Source organism: Eubalaena glacialis, chromosome X (assembly GCF_028564815.1).
Source record: "Eubalaena glacialis isolate mEubGla1 chromosome X, mEubGla1.1.hap2.+ XY, whole genome shotgun sequence".
Classification (NCBI taxonomy): domain Eukaryota; kingdom Metazoa; phylum Chordata; class Mammalia; order Artiodactyla; family Balaenidae; genus Eubalaena; species Eubalaena glacialis.
In genome coordinates, this window is record NC_083736.1 from 31,849,446 (window position 1) to 31,855,330 (window position 5,885).

Below are 5,885 nucleotides of genomic sequence, written 5' to 3' on the forward strand. Positions count from 1 at the left end.
GCATAGACACTAAATATAGCATAGTAAAGAAGAAATACAAATCAATTCCTAGATACATTTAGAGTTAACACTGAAGAACTGCAAAGATGAATAGAAAAATTTTAAATGCACTTAGAAAAGACAGATTACTAGAGAGAAATGAGAGTTAAACTCACAAAAACAAAACAAAACAAATGAAAAACAAATTAAAAACTCAACAGCAATAACGAAAGCCAGATAGAGGAATATTATTTTCAAATTGGTGATGAAAAAAATTATCAACCTAATAGTGTATGCCTAGCAAAGCTGTCTTTAAATAAGGAAAGGAAAACAAAAACATTTTAAGATACATGAAAACGGAGAGATTTTACCATAAATAAGCCTGCACTGAGGGAACTTCTAAAGAATCTGATGAAAATGCTTATCAGTGAGGAAAATAAAAGATTAAAATGTAGGCATATCTAACAAGTATTTTCCATATAAAATAAGAATAATAACAACAATAGCAACAAAAAGTCTAATATGTGGAGCTCAAAAAAGGGCAGATACTTAACACAATAAAACACATGTCAAAACTGGGATGACAAAAGTTAACGAGTTCTAAGGTTTTTGCATTGGTCAGTAGGTGTTGGAGTTATTAACTTTAGACTGTGTTAAATAAATATTCAGGATAAAATATCAACTATACCTTGTAAAATAAAATTGCTGTAATTTTCTTTCAAAACCAAGAGAAGGAAAAATGATATGTGAAAGAAAACAAACATAGCTCAATCAATCCCCATATAAACAAACCAAAAAACCAAGAAAGGAGAGAAGAAGCAGCTCAGAGAAAATAAAACAAATATAAAAGGAAAAGTAAATTTATAGAAACTAATCCAGGCATTATCAGTATTAATTATCCCTGCTGTCACATATAAACTCTATATGGCTAGAAGCCCACACACCACACGTGCCTGGAGTAGTGTTTATTGGGGAAAACCCATGGAAATAGGAGCAATAACACATGTGTAAGTCCTCTGTTGCCCATTGAATTCTAGGACAATGAAGAAATATTTCAGGGTATACCTCAGACTCTGGAAGAAGTTCCTCACACATGAACTGTGCAGCCTTTAAGCATCATTAATCCATGGGAAGCATTAGCCCTTCCCATGTTTAGATCAGGAACCAGGCTACAATAGCAATTTGATAAGGCAGAACCTGGATTCCAGCCCTTCCCTGAAATCTCAGCATTCATGATAGGTGGGTAGCATTATCTGTCCCTTCTGCTTCAAGCCATGTGATTATAGCCATACAATATATCAATACAGCAGCAAGATTTGACACGTTCCCTTCATATGATCAGAGGCTGAGGTCCAAACCTTATTATGTACCAGGAATTATTTTCTTAGTCACCAGGCCATAACTCATCTCCACAGAGCTTTACAGGTGTGTATGAACTCAACTTTTGTTTCTGGGGACCAACCTGCAGGAGACCAGTCTGGGACAAGTTAACCCTTACCTCTCAAGTATATATGAACTAAGCTTATTAATTAAGACATATATTTTCAGGTTATACAAAAATATCAAATTTCAGCTATATGCTCTTTACAATATATGCACCTGAAACCCAAAGCCAAGTAAAGATTAAAATTAAAATAATTAATAAATATATACCAGGCAAACACTAATGAAATTACAGTTGAGCCACTTATACTAATATCAGAAAAAATAAACCTAAGCAGGATAAATTTAGTATATATTAAATATATATATTTATATATAGAAAAGTGTCAATTCTCTAAGAACATATTAAAACACTAATTCCTGTACAGGGTAAAATACTCTTACAATATGTGAAGTAAAAGTGGCCAGAACTACAAGTTGAAATAGACAAACCCAACAACATAAGAGATTTCAACAAAACTATCTCAGTTTCTGGCAAGTCAAGCAGAGAAAATAGTAAGATATAGAAAATTTGAATCACAAAATGTGAACACACTTTACTTAGTGGCCATAGGCAGAACTCTGCAGCAAAAAATGGAGAATAACTTAGGTATATACTATACATTTAGAAAAATGGACACCTGATCCATAAAGCAAGGCTCAAAAAATATCAAAGAAGCAGTATCATACAGACTACTTTTGAATAACTCATTGATCAAAAGAGAAATAATAGAGATTGTTTTTAAAAATATTCAGAACTAACCAATAATAAAATGCTGTATATAAAAAAATGACATACATTGTAGACCATGAGAATTTTTTAAAATATCAGATATCTAGGGCTTCCCTGGTGGCGCAGTGGTTAGGAGTCCACCTGCCAATGCGGGGGACACGGGTTCGAGCCTGGTCCAGGAAGATCCCACATGCCACAGAGCAACTAGGCCCATGTGCCTCAACTACTGAGCTTGCGCCCCTAGAGCCCGTGCTCTGCAACAAGAGAAGCCACCACAATGAGAGGCCTGCGCACCGCAACGACGAGTAGCCCATGCTCTCTGCAACTAGAGAAAAAAAAAAGCCCATGCGTAGCAACGAAGACCCAACGCAGCCAAAAATAAATAAATAAAACAAATAAAATTTTTTAAAAATCAGATATCTAAAGGCTACAATAAAATTGTACTAGTATTAAAACAAAATATGGGTGAATTCCTTTATTATCTAGAAAAGGGCAAAAAAAAAAATGTCTTACTGTGATCCAAAATCTAGAAGCAAAAAGGGAAATTCTTGATAAATTTGATTACATTAAAAATGTGCATGGCAGATTGGGAATGTTCCAATCTTTCTATAATCACGGAACAGAGAGAAGTTTAACTAGCTCATGGCAATATAGATCTACCACCTTGCTCCAATGGACACTATTTGGCATTGCCTCTCAAACTCAAACATAGTAGAAATCACCTGATCAGCTTGTTGAACTGCAGATTCTGATTCAGTAATTCTGGGCCTGGGCCTGAGAATCACTATTTTCTAGCAGGGTCCAAGGTGAAGTTGATGATCCTAGGATCATGCCTTGAAAAATAAGAGTCTAGGGTGGGGGTTGTCGAAGCATGGCCTACGGACTCATGTGTCCTGCGGTCTGTTTCTGTAAATGAAGTTTTATTGGAATCCAAAAAAAAAAAAAACATGTGCATGGTATAAATAAAGAAGAAAGGGGAATTCCCTGGTGGTCCAGTGGTTAGGGCTCCCTGCTTCCACTGCCAAGGGCATGGGTTCAATCCCTGGTGGGGGAACTAAGATCCTGCAAGCCACGTGGTGTGGCCAAAAAATAAAATTAAATTAAAATGAAGAAGGAAGGAAGGAAAGAAGGAAGGAAGGAAGGAAGGAAGGGAAGGAAGGATAAGGACAAATGACAAAGTTGGATAAAATATTTGCATCTTATATCACATATAGAGGGCAAATATTGCTATTATATAAAGAACTTCTAAAAAAGAAAAAGAAAAAGTCCCAATACTTTAAAGAAAAAAATAGGCAAATGATATGGAAAACAGTTCACGGAAAAAGAACCAGCAATGGCCCTTAATCATATGAAGTGATCAGATATATAATATATGTATAATAAGAGAAATACAAAATTGGAACTACACTGAGGTATCATTTCTAACCTTGGCAAAAACAGAACACTTTGACAACATACTCTGTTGTTAAGGTCATGAGAAACAATCACTTTCATACATTGCTAATGGAAATGCAAAACCATACCAGCTCTAAGAGTTTGATATTAGCAAATTATTAATTAGCAAAATTACACATGCATTTACTCTCTGACCCAGAAATCCCACTTCTAGGAATCTATTCCTAAGATACACTCACAGGAATATGCAATGACTTATGCAAAAAGCTACTTATTTTCCTACTAATTGCAAAAGCAAAACAGCTGTAAAAAAGAAAAATGAAAGAAATACGTTACACCTTTTGGGGTACCTTTTCGGTAACAAAGGTGTGGGAATTCATACACACACTCATACACATGTACATACATATTTGCTAATATTTTCCAAAAACAATGGAAGGGTAAACCAAAAATTAATTAAAAGAAATAGTAAACTTAGGGAAGAAGACAAAGGAGAGGTAGTGGGAAGAACAAAGATAAAAACTAGATATTTTCTAATGTGCCTTGTTTTATACTTTTGACCTTAGCACCTTCTTCATTTTTTATATATGTGAAAGATAACATTAAATGAAATTTTAAAAAGTGAAGCAATCCCTAAAATAAAAAACAAATTGAAACTCACTAATACTACTTTATATCAAATTTGTGGCATAATGGCAAAGCTACTTATCTCAATGAATTTTAAAATAGAATGTTGACTTTATATACCTAAGTGGGACCAAAAATAAAGATCACAAAATCTTAAGTCGCAGCTAGTGGTCCTATTATTAAGTTTGATTTGGGGATAATTCTAAAACCCTTATAAAAATACACACATACTCCACCACACACAGTGTAGATTAAACCATATATGTAATTATACTTATATCACTAGGAACCAAGATTTTCAGTATAAAAGACAAGATCAAGATACAAATCAAACATGTGAAACAGAATCCTATAATCTCCATTTAAATTTGGGAAATCAGTATTATGAAATTAGAATTTACTGATTTACTTACTTTTTTAGAAACATTCTTTTTCCGTCAGCTTTGTATTGCCGTTTTCTGTTCAAAAACCTGTGGAAGAACAGCTTAACACCACTCAGTTATCATCTTCACCAGGGAAATGCTGAATAGGCACAGGGGGCACCTGCGTGCCCTCAGACTAGTCTGCGACCTTGGGTTTAGTAGCAATAAACTCAGGAACTGGAGAGGTCCATTCACCCTGAAATTCCTCCTCAGTCACAGCCTTTCCAGCAGTACCCTGCTCTTCCTTTTCAACCTCTTCAGGATCTCTGTGGAAGTAGAGATTAGGCACGACCTCCCGTGAGTTCTCGCGGGAGGTGTGTCACGCATGCACAGAACCTCCGGGCCTAGCAGCCACCACATCAGACCCACTGAGGGGGTTCCCTTGTTGCTGCGTGGGGTGGCAATGTCCACATAGCACAGAGGAGACTCTGTGTTACACAGAACGAGAGTAGACAAGTTAACTTAAGACGCCTCTGTGAGAGGCTGGCTGTCAGCCCTGGGATCAGTAACCAGCAAAAGTCGAGGCTCCCGGAACGCCGCTTGGATCTGATTAGTGAAGCTTCCAGGAGTGAAGTGGCCATCAATAGAACTGGCCCTAGTGACAGAAAGCTACAACTTTCAGTGTAGCCCGCTGGCCAATACTCCTGAAGGATATGACGCCAATATCAGCCGGATTTTCACTGGCAACAATGGCATGAGCTGACAGCAGAAACTTCTCCCAGGTTCTTTTCATACTTATGATGTAGATGCCATCACTTTTCCTTTTGTAGATATACTGTTCCATTTGGAAGTCAAGGTTGGTGCCACCTAAGTAGGTTCCTGCAGCAAGGAATTTAAGTACAGCCTCCTCCTTCATTTGCAGTACGTCAAGGGCTTCGAACATTCTGAAAGTTTGCCTTTCTGACAGGAACCGAAGACTATACCGTATGGACTCCTCTCCAGGTAGTGTGGAAAGGTAAAATTTATTTTTCTCCTTGTAAAATAAATAAAATACATGTGTTTTAGCTCTCTACTGAAATGCCCAAGAAGCTGTGATAACCCAGTAGAAATTGCAAACCTACCACCCAGATATAATCTCCAAATATTACTTTCCACTTACAAGAATTACCAGGGCTCCTTAAAAATATATCTGTGACCAGCAATATCCAAGGTGAGCCTGATCATCTTGTCATTTCTGAAATCCTGTGCCTAGACTCTATTACAGACTATAAAAGGACACAGGAGGCAACTTGAAGGGACTCCCATTAGCCAAAGATGAGACCATTTGAGCTTCAAAAAGAAGAACGAATACTGATATCAAATCTATT

The 5,885-nt window shown here is 36.7% G+C and overlaps 1 pseudogene; it reads right to left on the reverse strand.

The window, feature by feature from the left end:
• Positions 1-4,651: 4,651 nt before the first annotated feature.
• On the reverse strand, positions 4,652-5,461 carry LOC133081751 (small ribosomal subunit protein uS2-like; annotated as a pseudogene).
• Between the last annotated feature and the right edge of the window lie 424 nt (positions 5,462-5,885).